Here is a 19,889-nt window from a genome sequence, read left to right as displayed (position 1 = left end):
AGTAACCTTGCAACCACCCATGGAAGGAGACAGAACCATACCAGCAATCCCAGCAAGAACTTTTTAAGCCACAGTAACTGTTGCAGGCTCCAAGGACAGGTCATTTGAAGGATGTTCGGAAGCCTCCAAGGAACAGATGGCCCTTCAGCCATCAACCAAGCAATATTTATGGACTACGTATAATGCTCCCACATTCAAAGTATAGGCCTCATCCCCACACATTATACCTGAAGGAGGTGAGAGAGGAAAGGGATCAGCATTTATTGAGTACCTACTGTATGCTAAGTGCTTTACTTAAGTTATCTCTAAGGGAGATCAACTAAGCATGAATGCTCATTATAACTTTGTGAGGTTGTGGTTACAATCCCCACTTTACAGATGGGAAAACTGATGCATAGAGAGGTTAAGTAACTTGCCCAGGGTCCTGTGGCCTGTAAGAGGCAATTGGCACTTGAAGTCAGGTCACCTGGCTCCAGAGCCCCGCATTCTTTTTTTTTTTTTTTTAATTTTTCATTTGAGACACAGAGAGAGAGAGAGAGAGAAAGCATGAGCAGGGAGAGAGGCAGAGGGAGAGGGAGAAGCAGGCTCCTCGCTGACCCAGGAACCCGATGTGGGGCTCGATCCCAGGACCCTGGGATCATGACCTGAGCCGAAGGCAGACGCTTAACCATCTGAGCCACCCAGGCGCCCCGAGAGCCCTGCATTCTTCTCCACCACCCTCGATAAGAAGTCGGTTATATGCTAGATACTTCTGTTTGCCCTTCTAGATCCACTCTCCATCCTTCCCTACCCTGGTCCGTGCTGCAGACCTGCTCAGTGGGTTCCCTCACTCACCCTTTGGCTTTGGGTTGGGTTTAGCCAGTGGGTATCCTGGATGGGAGAACAGAGAGAGGGAGACGCGGGAGGGAGGCCTGGATGGGGGCACCCCTGGGGCCGGCTGCGTCCCTTTTCTCGGGATCACAGCTCTGGTCAGGCGGCCCTAAGTGCACACACTACAGGCTTCAGTGACCACACCTCCCCTCGCCCCTTCAGGCCTCGGGGTGGTCGAGTAGCTGTGGCTTCTTGCCCTGCCTCTGTGGTTTCCCTACATCCTGCCCACACCTTTGTAACTAGCCCCTCTATTCAACTTTCTTCAAATTACCCAATTTGAGTGTGCCATCGTGTCCTGCCCAGGTCTGGCCTGATAGAAACAGGAAGGCAGGAAAGCAGCAGCTCCGAATCCTCCCTCCCTGCGTGGGCAGCATTCCTCATGGGTACAGGACCGGTCACAGGTGAATCAGAATGACCTCTCATTGCAAGGGCTCCAGGATGTTCTTTGGGGGAGGCGGAGAGGATCCTAGGCCTTCTGGGAAAAGGGCTAAAGGGAGGAAACAGATTAGGGCGGGACGGGGGAGTGGGGGAGAGGGAGGCGTGGAAGAGGTGGGCTCCCAGAGCCAGATGGCCTGGGTTCAAATCCCAGGTCCTCCACCTACCAGATGCATGACCTTTGGCAATTCATTTAACATTTCCATGCCTAACTTTCCCCATCTGTAAGGTTGGATGATAAGAGTAAAGGAGTCAATGAATGCAGATGGCCTGCCCATATTCAGGGTTATATTACTGAGGGAGATCAGGCCTTTGAACATGTTTGACCTTTGAAAAATACGGGGCAGATTCACCTGCCCCAGCCCTTGGGGACAACGCACTGGGAAGTCAGAAAGCAAACCATGCAGCAGATTGCCGCAGCTTGGATCCCGGGACCAGCATGGAAAGCTAAGGGAGGCATGGAATCCTTCCAGTACCTCTTGGCCCTGTCCTTGATTAGGCTGCCACTTGAGGGCATACAGAGCAGATGTCCATCAGAAGACCAGAGCAAGTGAAGTTGCCAGAAAGATCTCACACTGGAAGAACCGAGTACCAACGCACTTCTCCCCTTCCTAAAGGCTGCCCTCTGTAAACATCACTTCTCTCTCCTCCATTGTCAGTTTCTCCCTCCGGAAAGGAAAAGTCTCATCAGCATACAAAGATGCTCTAATATCTTGGGATGCCTGGATGGCTCAGTCGGTTAAGCATCTGCCTACGGCTCAGGTCATGATCCCAGGGTCCTGGGATCGAGCCCTGCATCGGGCTCCCTGCTCAGCGGGGAGCCTGTTTCTTCCTCTCCTTCTGCTGCTCCACCTGCTTGTTCTCTCTCTCTCTCTGACAAATGAATAAATAAAATCTTTTTTAAAAAACCGCTCTAATAGCTCTTAAACTCTTCTTTGATTTCACATCTTCTTCCATTTCTCTGGTCCCATAGCAAAATTTCTTCCAAGCGTTGTCTGTAAACACTTTCCCCCTCCTGTTCTCTCCTCCATGGATCCATTAGCATTTCAGTCTCAAATTGCTCTCCCAAGCCACTCTTCTCAGTCACCAATAAGCTCCATGTTGCTCCATCTAATGGACACCTTTTTATCTTTTTCAGCCTCTCAGCCGCATTTGGCCCGTTGGGACAACGCTCTGGGTTGACACAGCTTCCTGCCTCAGCTTCCGTGGATGTGCGGGATCCAGGAGGCCGAGACCTCCTCCTGCCTCTCCAGGTTTGTCAGCGTGCCGGGCCAGCCAGCCTACTCCTCGAGAGCTCTTGGGGTGTAGAGTGTGGAGAGATGAGCTCATTTAGCAGTTCTTCACAGTGCCTCAGGAAATGTGAGGAAACTTCCATCTTTGCTGATCATTGGAAGCCTGAGGCTGATGGGAGTTGGAGAGGGGAAGGTAGCCAGGGAGAAGCACTGGGAGATGGTACAGGGATGAGCTCCCGTCTGTGCCACCCCACAGCCCTGGCAGCTCACAACAGTCAGATGCCGACATTCATCTCTGCAGTTTTATGGGCAACTGGCCCTTATTATTCCGGTTTTACAAGGGAAGAAAATGGAAGCAGGGAGGATAAGGAATTCATTCATTTTCCCAGTCAGGGTCATATAAGGTGAGGCCGTCCCGCAATAGGGCTCTGTGCAGAAGCCCTCACCCTTCCCCACTCCTGTCCTGTAGGGTCTCCAGAACATAAAACTCAGTCTATAGCGCTTTCCAAGCCTTTGCCAGAATCCTCTCTTGAGCAAACCCAGAGCAGACTTGGGACCAGAGCTTAGTCCCAGGAGCTTAGCATGGCTATTCTTCATCGGTCCTGGGTGCCTTGTTTTTGCGTCGTGGGGGAAAGCGTTAGGGCAAAGAGGGAATGGGCAAGGGTGAGGCAAACACAGGAAACAGCTCTTTTTAATCTTGTCTGCAGAGACTGCGTCATGAGGATGAGAGGCGGGATTTCTCTCCGTGAGAAATGCTTGAGAGAAGCCAGTGGTGGTCTTTAGCCTTTATACATTGTAAGTGTCATGGCCAAGTTCGCAGGACCAGTCTGGAGCTCCAGTGACAAAATGTCTGAGGGTTTCCCATTCCTCCTTGCTTGGAAGTGGCATCCAGGGTCTCTGGTAAGGGGTGTTTTGGGTGAGGATGGTGGTTTCGTTCCCCATTGAGACAGTTTTAGGGGATGGGATTTCCACTCCTTTGTTCCTTCCGTCCCATACCCTTGAGCCAAGTAGGCTTCCTCTGCACACTCGTCCTCATCTCTTGCTGTGTCTTTGGAATGCTAATGAGAAATAGACTCATTAGCGCCTGGGTGACTCAGTTGGTTGAGTGTCCAACACTTGATTTTGGCTCAGGTAACAATATCAGGGTCGTGAGATCGAGCCCTGTGTGGGGCTCCGTGCGCAGCAGGGAAGTTGGCTCGAGTCTCTCCCTCTGCCTGTCCCCCTACTCGTGCACGCTCGCTCTCTCTCTCAAATAAAGAAATCTTTTTTAAAAATTTAAAAAAGAAGTAGAATGTAGAGAGAAGCATGGAGTCATATTAGATGTGCGTTTGAATGTGAGCTACACTGCACAGTCACTGGTGCTCTCTATGTCTCAGAGCCTCAGTTTCCCCATCTTTGAAATGCAAATAATAAAAATCACCTCATGGAGTTATTGTGAGGATCAGAGTCAGTGTTCATATGGTTTCTGCACAGGTGCATGGTTGGTACTCAGTAAGCAGTGGCAGATACGATAAAGTTCCCATTAGGCTAGCCTTTTACCTAAATCCCTTCCTATACAGAAAAATCTGGCAAGTCACTTATATCAACTAGGATGCTTTCACCTATAAGCACAGAAAATCCAACTGAACTTAAGAGTAAGGAAAATGTGTCATCTACTTGGGAAATCCAGAGGTAACCTCAGGGATGGCTGATCCGTAGCTTAACAATGTCATAAAGGCCATGCATTCTTCCATCGCTCTGACCTGCATCCTCGGCCTGTCTGCTTCATCCCCTGGTCGTCTTCCTCATGCTTTCAAGATGGTGGGCACAATTCTAGATGTCACATAGAAGCACAACCACATCCAATAGTGGGAGAGGACCGTCTCTTCCTATATATGCCTGTTTAAGCAAGGAAATCTTGCTCAGAATCCACCCGGCATACTTACCCTATCTCATCAACCAGAATGATCTCATGAACTTATGCTTGAACAAGAAGACAATCACTGCAATTGGTTGTTTCAATCAGCTCTTATTCCTGAAGCAGGAGGGATGGTTATTGGATAGACAACCAACCAATGATCTGCTCCACTGTTTGTTCAGCAATATCCAAAAAAAGGTTTATGCATCTATTAAGTGCTCGGGCTTTGGTGGTACTGTCGTCATAGCTTCATGTCAACCACTGCACATTTAGAACATAAATGCTCGAGATCTTGACTCACAGAGAGGAGATGCTCAGGAAATGTCCTCTGAAGCAAGGAGCCAAAGGGCAAGGTGGAGGTGCCTGGGCCGGGTTCATCCATGGCCAGGAAGCAACATCTTGGAAGCAGGGCTTGCCAAGAAGGTGAGGGAGCTCCCCAAGCTTCAAGCTGGCACTCAGTTCCCAATTATGTTTCCAGAATTATTAGCTTTGATTCTGTGAGAAAGGAGCACATCAAAGCCAGAATCCTATGAATGAAAATGTTGACTAATAGAGCTAATTATAGTTCAGTCATCTGAATTTTCACACAATGAGCCCGAGTTCTCATGAAAGCCTTCTCCTGGGCAGGAGGAGGCTTTGATGATGAAGCAGCTATTTATGTCCCAGACCCAGTCCTCCCCACTCTGGCCAGGGAATCCTTACTGGAGTGCCTTTTGCCCACTCAGACCTCTTATGGGTTCTACTCCAGCTTTCTTGAAAGCTGAAGCAAGCTCAGTTGAGGGGGAGATTATAAAGATGTTGGGAGCAAGATTCTCCTCCCTGGAGAAAGATCTAACCAGTGGTTCAGAATGTCATGATGAGATTCTTTTCATTTTCAACTTTATTCCAGATTTAAAAATACTTAGGTAATTTACATAGCCTAATTATACTTTAGGGAGAAACTTCTCACTTAACATGTCTCAGTTATCAGATGCAGAATGGTATAATAAATTTTAATCACTGTAGTAGGACGTTTAGCAGTGTCCCTGGCCTCACACATTAGATGTCAATGGCATCCTCCTCCCCAGTGGTGACAACCAAACACTGTCACTGGTAGCTCATCAAAGATTTAGGCTTAGTCTATATTACTAACTCTGCAGCAAAGAACATCTAAACAGTGATTAAAAGACATGTTTTGGCAGGTTCCTTTACACTGTACATTTCTGAAAGAGAGATAGGAAGGAAGAAATGAATGAAATCTATGGCAATCATAGACTCAAGTCTTATGGAAGATGATTAATTCTTCCTGGCCAGTATGCTTGCTCTTCAGATAGCTGGTCCTTGATGAATAATGATGATGTGTATGGATGCTTGGGCCCCTGGTGAGGCACTCTCCCTGCGTGGACAATTAAAGAAGTAGGTATATAGAATATGCTCTGCTCAGTATGTCCCCAAACTACCTCTTTTTAAAGGAAGTTTTAATTCATTCTCTTATAAATACTACATAAGCAATAACAAATTTTAAAATTATGCAAGATCTAGGTATGAACTAAGGACTCTTTTTATTAAACTTAACTGCTATCAAACTGTGTGTAATCAACTAAGGGAGCTTTAGGCCTTCCTCTTGCTTCCTGATTGTCCTCGTTATCCAGGGTATTTAGAGCTTGAAGTTAATTTGTCTTTTCAACACACTTTTAACTGTAAAGATGTTCTGTTCTGTCTTGTCCTTTTGGAGCAACACCACTTAAAAATTGTTTTAACGAACACAATCATGTAATTTAAAAAGTCAAATAATGGCGCCTGGGTGGCTCAGTTGATTAAGAATCTGCCTTTGGCTGAGGTCATGATCTTGGGGTCCTGGGATTGAGCCCCACTTTGGGTTCCCTGCTCAGCGGGGATTCTGCTTCCCCTCTGCCCCTCCCCACCTCCCCACCCCGTGCCTGCTCTCAAATAAATAAATAAAATCTTTAAAAAAAAAAAGTCAAATAATACTAAAAGTCCAGTGAACTGTGGCAGTTTCCTTCCTCATTCCCTCTCACACCCCTAAGTCTTCCTGGTTTTTTTCTGGCATTTACATGTTGCCATATTTTAAATAAACCATATGGGCTATTTTCTTTCAGTTCCTGTATTGGTAAATGAGGATTTAGTGTTCTTTTCAACCATCCCTTTCCTAGTCCTCCCTACATCAGCATATCATAATTTTTGGTTAAATTAATGTTTGGTGTTTACATCATTATACATATGCAAGGAAAGCAGAGCATCGTAGTGTACTATTATTTTTCTTTATTGCTTTTTGTTTTTCCTGGTATTAACAATTGCCTTGTTTGTTTACTAGCAACTACTTTAAATTTCTTTCTTTGCAGTACCTTTGGTCAAAAGTATTGCACTTGTGACCTAATTTCTCTTTGCGGAGGCCAAATTTAGCTGACATTCTGAGTTTTCAGCCCCCAAATGCCCTCTACCTCAGGACTCACTAAAAAAGGAGACTCAACCTAAGATGCAGCCCATTTCCCATCACCGGCTTTATTTTCCCCAAATGGGTCATTCTTCAATCACAGCTTTTCATCTCCATTTAAGAACCTAGCTTCTGGGGTGCCTGGCTGGCTCAGTCGGTAGAGCATGTGACTCCTGATCTCGGAGTTGTGAAGTCGAGTTCCTTGTTGGGCATAGAGTTTACTTAAAAAGAAACAGAGAGGGATGCCTGGGTGGCTCAGTCGGTTAAGCATCTGCCTTCAGCTCAGGTCATGATCCCAGGGTCCTGGGATCGAGTCCTACGTCGGGCTCCTTGCTCAGTGGGGAGCCTGCTTCTCCCTCTGCCTGCCTCTCTCTCTCTTTTTCTTCTTCTTCTTCTTCTCTCTGACAAATAAAAATATTTTAAAAAAATAAAGTTGTTGCCCATCAGAAAAAAAATTAAAAAAAAAGAGAGAGAACCCAACTCCAGCTGACCTTCTGTGGCTTCTTGCAAGGGGCCACAGAAGAGCAAATACATGAACCCTTGACACTGCGGTCTCCCCAGTCACACAGCTGAGATCAGTTATTAAACAGCCAAGAGTGGTTTCTGCAGAAGGTCTTAGGGACCAATACTGGCTCCAGCACAGGCGATCACAAATTCAGTAGCTTCCAAAAACTAAAAACACAATTCATCGTTCACAGAGAGCTGCCTCTGACACCTCTCTTTTCTCCTTGTTGGCTCTGTACTATTGCTAGTTGCCCTTTGGGTCCACGACCTTTCGGTTGCCTAACTAATAATCTTGGACTGTGCACAATCCAGGGGTTTGTTGAGAATGGTGTCAAGCCAGTGGCAACCCTCTGTGGTTTCTCCTTTCACTGAGCATGGTCTACCATACCCGCAGGATTCATTGCCCTGCTCCGGGTCCTCTCTACAAGGATCGATGCTGGAACACTGGTCTTCCTGCCCCCGGGGCTGAGTGGGTCTGTCATAGAAGATGAGGACTCCAGTGTGGAGGGGAGCAAACCTCATTCAAAATGTGCATGTTTCAATTCATGCAGAGAAGAGGCCTCAGTCAGCAGAGGGTCTCCACCAGAACAGCTCCTCTCCTGAAGCGCGCTGGCGTCTCAAGGAGCTGATAGCAGCTTCCGGACTCCGCTGATTCAGCCCTGGCCTGCCTGCTCCCGGAGGATGCTTGATCATGTCAGCTTCCTGGCTTTAGCCTACCACGCTTGTGTCTATTCCTGTACCCTCTTTTACGGAATTTCTTCCCATCCAAACTGAGCAGTTGGGGAAGGAAGTCAAGCAGTCTCTGCTGTAAAACCCTGAAGTATTCCGAGCTCTCCCAGACTCAGTGACCCCTCCTGCTAACAGAAAGACGGATGCCAAAGCGCTGGCCCAGGATCTTTTCCTGAAATACAGCCCTGCTTTCTACTTCTGCATCTCTGCTCAATTCTGCACAGAGAACAAAGGGATTTTTATGGAGGCAGACACACCCCACATTTCTAGTTTACAGAATTTATTTTTAACCAGAACTGCATTTAGAAATATGTGAGCAATCATACTAGTAATAATAGACGGAAGAGGAGAAGTACGTGTGGATTCATCTTCCTGGGTATGTGTGGCTCCAGTTAATATTTAAAATGGTCTCAAGTTCTCGGAGCACACACTGACTGTCTGATGGGGGAGGCGGTGAGGAGAGAGACAGGTAGGAGTGGGAAAGCTGACCTAGGATTAAAAATTAATTGTGCTCAATTTTTAAATGAGATCGTTGTAGGCAGATGGCTATGAATTTTAATATGATTTTGTATTTAACTTTTTTTTTTTTGAGGAGATTTAAACTCTATTATTCACCAACTAGGCAATTTATGAACTCACATTTCGGCTTTAATTCTACCTCATCACAAGTAGAATTACAGGGCTGGAAAAACTCCACCAATCATCCTCTGTTGGAAAGAACCACACCCAAAGCCAACCAGGGCAACAGGGATCCCTAACACATTTTTTAAGGCTTCTAATTTAAGGTATTCCACGGCCAGTCTCCCTTGGGAGCCAATTCTGGTGTTCCACTCTTCCATTCAGTCAGCGCCTGCTGTGCTTCCTCTTTCTCTGCTTCGTGGGGCTGGGGAGACAGAGGAACCATCCCCATCCCAGGCTCCATCAGCCTCGGCCCCTCCGGGGGCCCGCAGGCCTGTTCCACGGACTGTGAAGTGCATCAGGCCACAGCCCTGGGCCAGATGGGGAGAACGGTAAATAGGGAGGGCCCTTCCCACTTTGGGTATAGGAACTAACCTGATTTCAGAGGCTGGTCCCACAAGGGTGTTTGGTCTATGTCAGGGCCCAAAGAGAAAAGAAAGACTGGGCAAGGAGTGGTACTACAGGGTCCTCATTGGATGGTGTTGGAGGACATGCAGCCACAGTAATGCAAGGATTGTCTCCAGGAGGGATGTGGTCCTGGAAGAGCTGAGCATTCATAAAGGATATCAGCAAATGGATGAGGGCACAGAGAGGAGTATGCTTTCTTTTGGGGAAAGAAATCAGCAAGAAGAAGGCCAGGTATCAGGACCCTGCGTCAGTAAGCTGGAGGGCAGAATAATTATCAAGTTCTGGGGGGGGGGTGGCGCCTGGGTGGCTCAGTCGGTTAAGCGTCTGCCTTCGGCTTGGGTCATGATCTCAGGGTCTTGGGATCGAGTCCCTCATCGGGCTCCCTGCTCACCAGGGAGTCTGCTTCTCCCTCTCCCTCTGTCTCTTCCCCCTGCTCGTGCTCTCTCTCTCAAATAAATAAATAAAATCTTAAAAAAAAAAAAGTTCTAGAGGGAAGGTGGGATCCGTTCTGGCCATTATGGATGCAACTCTCATCATGCCCACTCTCTCTGGACACCTTATTATATCTTTGGAGTCGGTGACCATTTTGATGACTTCCTATTTTAGATCTCCAGCCTCTGCCCCTTTCCTGGACTCCAGACCTTCATATCCAGCTGCCCACTGGACCCATACACTTAACATGTCCAAAGAAACTCAACAGCTCTCCCCAACCCATTCCTCTTCCTATGTTCTTTGTCCCAAGGAAAGCACTTATTCTCGACTCCTCCTTCTTCTCACCCACCATATTTAGTCACTTGTCAAATCCAGTTGCATGTGCCTTCTGAATAGCTCCTCATTTTCTCCCCTCATCTTCACTGCTAAAATCTTAATTCTGGTCACCATCAGCTCTTGCTAGAATTTTCACTGCAGCCTCTTATGTGCTCTGCCTGCCTCTAGACATGCATGTCCTTTGCCCATCCTTCCTCTTAAATGCAACTTTGATTCTATCTCTTCCGCTTAAAATCCTTCACCTGGTGCCCATTGTCCCCGGGATAAAGTGCAAAACCTGTTAATGTGACTGAAAGGCTCATGACCTGCCCCGCTTGCTGCCCGTCATCACCTCGTGCCCCTTCTGCCACATCATCCCACAGCTGTACTGAGCTTCTGGCAGGTCCCTGAGGAAGCCCTGATTTCTCTGGACTCCACAGCTGTGTACATGAAGTTCTCCCTTTCTTCATCTGAGTAACTTTTGATCATCTTTTGGGACTCAATTCAAAGTATCATCTTCTCAGGATGCCTGGGTGGCTCAGTCAGTTAAGTGGCTGCCTTTGGCTCAGGTCATGGTCCCAGGGTCCTGGGATCGAGCCCCGCGTCAGGCTTCCTGCTCAGTGGGAAGCCTGCTTCTCCCTTTCCCACTCCCCCTGCTTGTGTTCCCTCTCTTGCTGTCTCTCTCTGCCAAATAAATAAAATCTTAAAAAAAAAAAAAAAGTACCATCTTCTTGAGAATTCCTTCTCTGGGTAAGTGCTTCTCCACCTGCTTCCACAGCCTCTGTCCTCCTGCTCATCTCCTGTGTGGATCTTCCTGACCAGACTTGTGAACACCTCCAGGCAGAAACCAGGTCTTTTTCACTGAGGAGCAATGCAGCAATGGGGAGACTGTGGGCCTTGGAGTCAGCCAGACTTGTGTTTGAAAACCAAACCTGAAGTAAGACACCCTAGACAAGATTTTTATCATCTAGAGATCTCTGTGTCATTATAGCTGTAATCCTCATAAGCTGTTGTGACACAGCTTAAACATGGTAAATTTACAAAGTACTTTGCATTGAGCCTGATACATCGTAGGTGCTCAGTAAATGTTGGGTGAAGGGAATGCAGAAAGAGAAGCTCCAAATAGGTTTATGGGCTCGTGGTCACGTGTCAGAGAGGCTGATGTGGGTCCCTGTGACCTTGGCCATCTATGCAGAGAGATGGCAGGACCGGATGGAATTAAGGTCAGACTCCATCTAGAGGGGAAAAGCTAACTGAGCTGATGGAGAGCAAGACAAGGAAGACCGACAGCGAACACAGGAGGTCTCCGTGGGATTGCATGCGGCATTTGACAGTGACAGGGCCATTGCGGAAGGCCTGGCTCAGAGGGTCACACTTGCCAAGTGCCGTAAGCTGACATTGGACAGTAGGAAGCACATTCTCACCCTCGCTCTGGAGCTTTGAAAACACACTTGGCTGGTCCCCGACTCTGGGTGTTTGGTTTCAAGTACTCAAGTAGACCCAGGACTGGGCATCTTTAAAAGCTCTTCAGAAAATGCAGTTGTAGGGGCACCTGCCTGGCTCAGTCAGTGGAGGGTGTGACTCTTGATCTCAGAGTTGTGAGTTGGAGCCCCACACTGGGTGTAGAGATTACTTTAAAAAATAAAATCTTCAAAAAGAAAAAGGAAAAGGAAAAGAAAATCCAGATGTAGGCAGGGCTGAGAATCACTCCTTTTTTTATTTTTTAAAGATTTTATTTATTTATTTGACAGAGAGATTGACAGCGAGAGAGGGAACACAAGCAGGGGGAGTGGGAGAGGGAGAAGCAGGCTTCCCGCTGAGCAGGGAACCCGATGCGGGGCTCAATCCCAGGACTCTGGGATCATGACCTGAGCCAAAGGCAGATGCCCAACAACTGAGCCACCCAGGCGCCCTGAGAATCACTACTTTAAAGTGAAGGCAGCCCAGTCCAGGGAGGGGAGGAAATACCACACCTCACAGAGCAGTAGGGACTAAGTTTGCCCCTACACCCCCAGAGTGTCCCCTGGGCATAACTGAAGGAATATATGGTGGGGACTGGCTGCTACTTTCTTACCTGCCCTGGTTGGGACTAGCTTCGCATTAGAGCTGGCCCGTCCACAGACCAAGTGGCAGGGAACAGGGAGAGACAAGGGTAGGGAAAATGAAGCTAATGGACACACTCGTCCTGATCTCAAAACTCCATCCTGCCTCTCCAGCCTCTCCCCTAAGGAAACCAGCTGCTCTTTGGGAGGAAGAAGGTCCTTTGGGAGGTGATGGGGTGGAGCACCTTGCTTTCCTTCATATCCCCTCCAAGAGCAGAGGGGGAAGCCAGTGGGGAGCTGCTTTTCACTTCTCCTTGGGGAACAGCTCAGAGATGGCAGCGTAGAGCTCATGGTCATTCTAAGAATGTAAGGAATTTTTTGGATAAGAAATGAATTCCCAGCCAGCTGTAGCAGACTCTTAGTTTGAAGATGTCATAACCAAGAATGAGAAAAAAAAATTTTTTTAATGAGGGAGTAACTCATTAAAAAATTACAGTCAGCTGACATTTATTTGAAAAATGCCTAGTTCTCTACTCTGTGGTTTTCCACAATTTATATATAAAAGGTAATCAGGATGATGATACCCATTACAGTTCACAAGAAATAGCCCCACCAATAAGAGGCATCATGAAGAGACTTCTAGTAAAAGCTGTCCTTTATTTTATCACCCTGGTCCTCCCAAGACCCTACAAATATCTGATCATGCCAACCTGATCAAAAGTCATCGATCAAGGGTTGCATGCAATGCGTTGCATGCAAAAGTCAGGGATCACTGCTTGCATGTAATGCAAACAGCCTCTTTGTCAGCCTCTGCCTGGGAAAAATAGAAAGAGAGGGCCATGAATCACTAAGAAGTAAAAACGAAATCTCCTCCCCAGGACTTTCAATACAGAGGCATAGCCCAGGAGAGGAAAGCAAATGAAATAAAAAAAAACCCCAAAGGGTGAGAGGATAACCTGTTACTAACCTTGATGTGTCCCCACCCCCCAGCCCCACCCCACCTCCAACCCCTTCATACACCTATATACACCTTTTGTCACCTTACTGTAAACTCAGTGCAGTACAAAACTACAGCTTTTGTGCCCACAAAGTATTCCCTACCCACCCCCACCCCCCAAAAGCAGGAAATTTTGTAAAGTGGTTCACGATCCTAGAAGGTACCTAATTGTAGAGAGACCTGAAAATAAAGGGTCTCCCGTTCCCTGTGGGCAGGGACTCAACACAGACTATCTTAGTTCAATCATCTCTTCCTTTTTGGAAATTAACAGCTCAAGGCTCTATTGATTTAACATGCTGTCCCTGTGATGCAGTGGGGATTTCACACAAGTAATGAGGACAGGCTGTTCTGTGATTATTTAACCCTTCCGGTCCTTTGTTTTTGTAATTTTCTCTAAAATGAAACAACTCAAATATGTGAATCTATTAGAGGGAACAAGACCAACTCTTGTGGTTCCTCTTGTACTTTAAATATATATATTATTGAAATGTATTGTAGCAATAAGAAAATTTCAGTCTGTATCTCTGCAATGTACTCTGAACCCCAGATAGTCCTGTAAAGGAGCAGGCTCCATAATACAGTAGGACATTAAGCAAGAGACAGGACAGGGAATGAGAGGGGGGGCAGTGCACATGCTCCTTAATTTTCTTTCCTAGGTCTCTGCCTCTTTGCCTTTGAGTAGTCTGGGGCTGTGCTTGCTTGTGATGATATCAGCTTGCTGAAGGTAAAATTACGATGGTAGACTAAATCAGGCCCCTACACTTCAGTGTAGGGAGAAGGAGGATGAGGGACGAAAAGAAGCTGGAGCTGCTGTTTAAAGTACCGTAGAGTAATTGTCAGGATCGATCAATTACTTTATACAAAATTGAATTGTCAGGGAGGATTCTTCCCTTTGCGGAAGGAAGAAGCAAAGTCCTTTATTCCTCATGATTTCAAGGACAAGGAAGGTGTCCTAACTTAGGGGAAGGGGGGAATAAAAAGAGAAGCCTTGTTACCCAGGCCACTTAACAAGATGTCCAGTGGGCACCTGCTATGTGCAAAGACCTGAGCCGGGCCAAGGAAAAGCCCCACCTCTGCCGTGAACTTGGGAGTTGCATGGGTGGAGAGGTCACCATGGCATCCTGGCTTGTGCCAGACAGTGTCACAGTCTCACACACTATTATAAGTTAGTCACATTTGTCTCTGGACTCCTCCTCCCCATCCTTACCTTGTTGGGGGTCATCCTGGTGTGGTCAGCACATTTTGCTCCCGGGGCTCCCGGCCTCACCCATTCCCTTTCATTTCCCCCTTCCCGAGCTCATCTGTCTTAGCTCCTTCTGTAAGTTAGACTCCGAGCAGGGCAGGAGAAAGAGCACCTTGTTCTGTCCTTCCTGGGTGAATTTTGGCAAGTCATTTCATTTCTTTGCATCTCAACTTTTTCTGTTAATCAGGAGAATAGTAACGCTTGGCTTGTATTGTGAGGATTCGGTGAATGATGAAAGTGAAATTAACTACAGCGGATTTTCATAGAGAATGTCACACGTGGCAGGCACTGTACTGAATGCTCCCCGTACTATATCCCATGTCATCCTTCCAAAGGCCAGTAACACAGGCAGGCGTTCTCCTGGTCATGTACAGGTGGAGAAACTTGAGGCTTAGAGATTAAGTAATTTGCCCCCAAGTCATTGCTAGTTTATTGGAAGTGTCCAGTAGTCTTACTCTAAGGTCCATGCTGTTGACCACGGTGCCCACTGCCTCTATAAATGCCCCTGTGGGATGCTAGGTCAGCAGGAGATCATTTTATTAGATACAGCTAACACACAGTACCGTTTGTTATTAGACAGATTTGAAGGTACCAAAGATCATATCATTTACATAGAAAGAATGCAGAGCGATTAACTTACATAGAACCACAGGCTTTAGAGGTGAAAGGGTTCTTTGAGATGATCCAGGCTTATGGTTTACAAACTCTGCTTCTCAGAAGCCCTATACCAAGCTCTGCTTTTATCTTTTTTAAAATTTATTATGATTTCTAGGCAGCATTTTGTCTGAAGAATAATTCTAGGGCTTACTCTTTTCTAATTCACTATCATTTTGGGGGGAGCATTTTCCTGAAGCCTTAAGAGATAGACAGACTCAAGGTTTCCTGACATCTGGTCCAGGTCTCTCTTCACTCCTCAGTCCTGTCTCTTGACACAATGTGTCCAATGTAGTAAAGATTTGAGAATATTAAAAATGAATAATCAAGAGAGGCTTCTTCAAAGAAATATCTCAGGAAGCCACATAGGCCTGGATGATCTAAGCAAAGGCATGGTAACCAGTAAAAAGTAATGAGGCATGGTAACAAATAATTTTAAAAGATTTGGAGAGGGGCTTGGAAATACTGTCAGTGATGACTATTATGAGGTTGTCTCCTGTGGGAGTAAGCAGAGAAATACCATCCCATGAGGCCCTTAAGTTCAAGGATTTATTCATTCAGCCATCAATTATAAAACATCTACTCTATACCAGGCGCTGTACTAGGCAGAGGGACCACAAAGATGAAAAGACAGTGTCCCTGCACTTAAGAGGCTGACTTACTGAGTAGGGGGTGACATGACAGAGGCATTGGGGTGATGAAAGCAGTGACAGATTTACAGAGAGTCCTGGGGATACTTGGAGAATGGACAACTTATCCTGGCCCCAGTCGGGAGAGGGTGGTAGTCAGGTAACCTTCCTGGAAGATATAACATCTGAGAAGAATTCAAATTCAAGGAGATTGACATAAGAGGACAGTGTTCTAGCCTTGGATAGAATTGAATTTGGTTTCTTTCTACTTTGCTGATGAAGCAGAGATGGGCCATCCAGCAGGGCCACAAACCGATCACCCCAAACCACACTGCCGCAGGGGTGTTGCTAACCAGAAGGTCTGCTTTCAAGTACTGTCAATAGTTTCCTAAGATGATTTCTTGTCATAGAGATGAAAACAGCTATTCTCAGAATCAGAGCCAGATGGCATGTTCCTCAAGCCTCAAGTAATTACTTAGATCTCACCTCCTGTGTGTGATTTCTTTTTTTTTTTTTAAGATTTTATTTATTTATTTATTTGAGACAGAATGAGAGAGACAGAGAGCACATGAGAGGGGAGAGGGTCAGAGGGAGAAGCAGGCTCCCTGCCGAGCAGGGAGCCCGATGCGGGACTGGATCCCGGGACTCCAGGATCATGACCTGAGCCGAAGGCAGGCGCTCAACCGACTGAGCCACCCAGGCGCCCCTGTGTGTGATTTCTAAATAGGTGTATGCTATGGGAGCCACACTGCAGAGCTAGCAGATGCTCCACAAAAAATACAAAAATGAACTGTATTACTTGTAGGAGGCTAACTTGCTGGAACAAATGGATGCAGAGATACAATGGCTGAAATCCAGCAAAATTTATCACTCATGACACAGGGCAAATAGTCCAAGACATCAACAGCTTTCTTCTACCTGAGAAATCATGCCCCACACTCCTTCCTCTGAGATGCCGCTTCCTTGGGGCCTCTGTCTTGAAGTACCTGGGTGGCTCAGTTGGTTGAACATCCAACTTTTGATTTCGGCTCAGGTCTTGATCTCAGGGTTGTGAGATGGAGCCCCTCATCGGGCTCCACGCTCAGCGCGGAGTCTGCTTTTCTCTTGCTCTCTCTCTCTCTCTCCCCTCTCCCTTTTCCTTTGCCCCTCCTCCTAGTTGTATTCTCTTTCTCTCAATTAATTAATTAATCTTAGGGCATCTGTCTCTCTGTGTCCAATTAGAGGAAGGGGAAAATAAGTGTGAACACTTTCTTAAAGAGCTACACCCAGGGGGCTGCCTGCGTGGCTCAGTTGGTTAAGCATCTGCCTTCGGCTCAGGTCGTGATCCCGGGGTCCCGAGAGGGAGTCCCGCATCAGGCTCCCTGCTCAGCAGGGAGTCTGCTTCTCCCTCTCCCTCTGCTTGCTACTCCCCCTGCTGTGCTCTCTTACTTTCTGTCAAATAAATAAATAAATAAATGAGTAAATATCTTAAAAAAAACAAAGCGCTACACCCAGGCCTGGCACATATGGGTTCCCTTCATGTTTTATTGGCAGAGATTTGTCACGTGGTCACATATGACTTCTGGGGCTGGTGGGAAATGTAGTTCCAGGCTGAGCAGCTGCTCCAGCCACAACTCTGTTGATTCAGATGAGGAAGATTCAGGTGGACGGCTACTGTCTTCATCACATAGATGGAAAGAAAGAAAATGGACCATCACAAAAAATGTAAGAATGTTACTAATAAGAGTGCCTCTGGGGCCCCTGGGTGGCTCAGTCAGTTAAGTGTCATGATTCCGGGGTCCTGGGATCGAGCCCCACTTCTGCCTCTCTGTGATCTCTCTCGCATTCCCACTCTCTCTCAAATAAATAAATAAATAAAATCTTAAAAAAAAAAAAAAAAAGAGTGCCTCCAGCTCCAGAACATTTTATAATTACTTGCTAGGTAAGGTCAATACCTGACCACATGTACCCTTAAACATTTCAGATAGAAGCCTGTTCATAAATGGAAAACATGGGACCATGATCAGGTGATTATATGTTGCTGGTTTATCAAAACCTTGATTAATTTTTTAAAAATATTTAAGAAATCTGACAACTAGGTAAGTAATATTAACAACAGTAAATCATGGGAAGGTGTCAGAATTTTTCAATCAGAGCAATTTTTTTCACACCAGCAAATTTTTTTCAATGTCTTTCCTGTGCTAAATACTTTGGGGTTATATAAAAAAAGATACTGTTGGGCTGCCTGGGTGGCTCAATCATTTTGGGTGTCTGACTCTTGGTTTTGGCTCGGGTCATGCTCTCCGGGTGGTGGGATCGAGCCCTGTGTCAGGCTACACATTCCATGGGGAGTCTGCTTGAAGATCCTCTCTCCTTCTCCCTCTGCCCCTCTCCCCTACACTCTCTCTCTAAAATAAATAAATAGCCCCTCTCCCCTACACTCTCTCTCTAAAATAAATAAATAAATCTTAAAAAAAAAAAGATGCTGTCCTTTAAAATTGTATGTATGTATATATGCAATTAGAAGTTAAATAGAAGTGATGCAACACAACGATACTGTTGACTGCCAAATGGATTACACAGAAAAAAGGTAGGTATGGTCAGACGGCATAGAGAAAGCAGGATTCGAGCCAAGTCTTAAAGTGTGGGCGAAGTGTTGATAGGCGTAATGGTTGGGAAGACATTACATGCACGAAAGGTCCTGAAGCAAAAGAGAATGAAATGTATGTGAGGGACAGAGGGGAGATTGTCATGAATGAAGAAATGGTTAACAGCGATTCATTATGGTGATGACTGTCCATGAGCAGGGTGAAGTGGGAAAAATAGGGAGTTAACCTTCTGCTCCCTAGGTGGAAATGAGGAATGAGGTGGAAGCAGGGTGTAGCTTAAAAAGCTCCTTAAGTTAGGCTGGCACACCTCTTTACTGAAACATTTTGAAATACCATTTAAATAGGTTAATGGTTAAATAGGTTAATTTGGGGGCACCTGGCTGACTCAGTTAGTAGAAAATGGGACTCTGCATCTCATAGTTGTGAGTTCAAGCCCCACATTGTGCGTGGAGAGAGAGAGAAAGAGAGAGAGAGATAGATAAAATTTGCTTATTGAAAATATTTGGGGCGCCTGGGTGACTCAATTGGTTAAGCGTCTGCCTTCGGCTCAAGTTATGATCCCAGGGTCCTGGGATCGAGCCCCACATCGGGCTCCCTACTCAGCAGAGGTCTGCTTCTCCTTCTCCCTCTGCCCCTGCTCCTGTGCTCTCTCTCTCACTCACTCTCTCTCTTTCAAATAAATATATAATCTTTAAACATTTTTTTAAAAAATTAAAGAAAAGAGGGGCACGGGGTGGCTCAGTCGTTAAGTGTCTGCCTTCAGCTCAGGTCTTGATCCCAGGGTCCTGGGCTGGAGCCCCACATCAGGCTCCCTGCTCCACAGGAAGCCTGCTTCTCCCTCTCCCACTCCCCCTGCTTGTGTTCCCTCTCTGTGTCTCTCTCTGTCAAATAAATAAATAAAATCTTAAAAAAAAAAAAAAAGAAAATATTTGACTTCTTTTTTTCAAGTCTAGAGTAGGCTTTAAATTTTAAAGCACTTGGGGCGCGTGGGTGGCTCAGTTGGTTGGGCGACTGCCTTCGGCTCAGGTCATGGTCCTGGAGTCCTGGGATCGAGTCCCGCATCGGGCTCCCTGCTCAGCAGGGAGTCTGCTTCTCACTCTGACCCTCCCCCCTCTCATGCTCTCTCTCTCTCTCATTCTCTCTCTCAAATAAATAAATAAAATCTTTTAAAAAAATAAAATAAAAAATAAATTTTAAAGCACTTGAAAAATATTTCAGGCTAACATTAAGATTCTACTTAGCATGATGGTGATTGGTACAATTCACTTAATAAGTAGCCCATAGATGATTGAATTGATAAACTGCTTGGTAAACACCTTAAGGTAGGTTTGCAGAATACCTGCAGGGTATGCAGAATTCTAAATTTTTTAAATCAATTTATTTATTTATTTAGAGAGAATGAGAACACGAGCCAGGGGCAGGGCAGAGGGAGAGGGAGAGAGAGCTTCCCAGGCAGATTCTGCACTGAGCGCCGAGCCAGACGCAGGGCTTAATCTCACAACCCTGAGATCATGACCTGAACTGAAACAAGAGTCAGACGCTTAACCAACTGAGCCAACCAGGCACCCTAGGGTAAGCAGAATTCTAAAGATAGCCCCCAAGATTCCTATCCACTGGTTATTCAATCAAAACTAATCTAGTAATGCCGTGAAGAGATTTTGAAAATATAATTACAGTCCCGAGTTAGTTGACCTGAAGATACAGATAGCCCTTTCAAGCTGAGCTTTTTCTCTGGCCAGTAGCAGAAGAGGAAGTCAGAGAGACTAGAAGTGAGGGGCTCCACGTGCCATTGCTGACTTTGA

General features: G+C 46.2%; 1 protein-coding gene across 1 annotated transcript in view; it reads left to right on the top strand.

The window, feature by feature from the left end:
* PPM1B (protein phosphatase, Mg2+/Mn2+ dependent 1B) overlaps nt 1-19,889 on the top strand; it is a 222,833-nt gene that overhangs the window by 71,445 nt on the left and 131,499 nt on the right. Inside the window, exon 5 of the mRNA XM_021701150.1 lies at nt 2,444-2,558. The gene's annotated coding sequence lies outside the window, so the exon portion shown is untranslated. The remainder of the gene's footprint in view (nt 1-2,443; nt 2,559-19,889) is intronic.

Source organism: Neomonachus schauinslandi, chromosome 10 (genome assembly GCF_002201575.2).
Source record: "Neomonachus schauinslandi chromosome 10, ASM220157v2, whole genome shotgun sequence".
NCBI lineage: Eukaryota > Metazoa > Chordata > Mammalia > Carnivora > Phocidae > Neomonachus > Neomonachus schauinslandi.
Note: the sequence above shows the minus strand (reverse complement) of the source record. Positions and strands in the feature narration are given on the sequence as shown.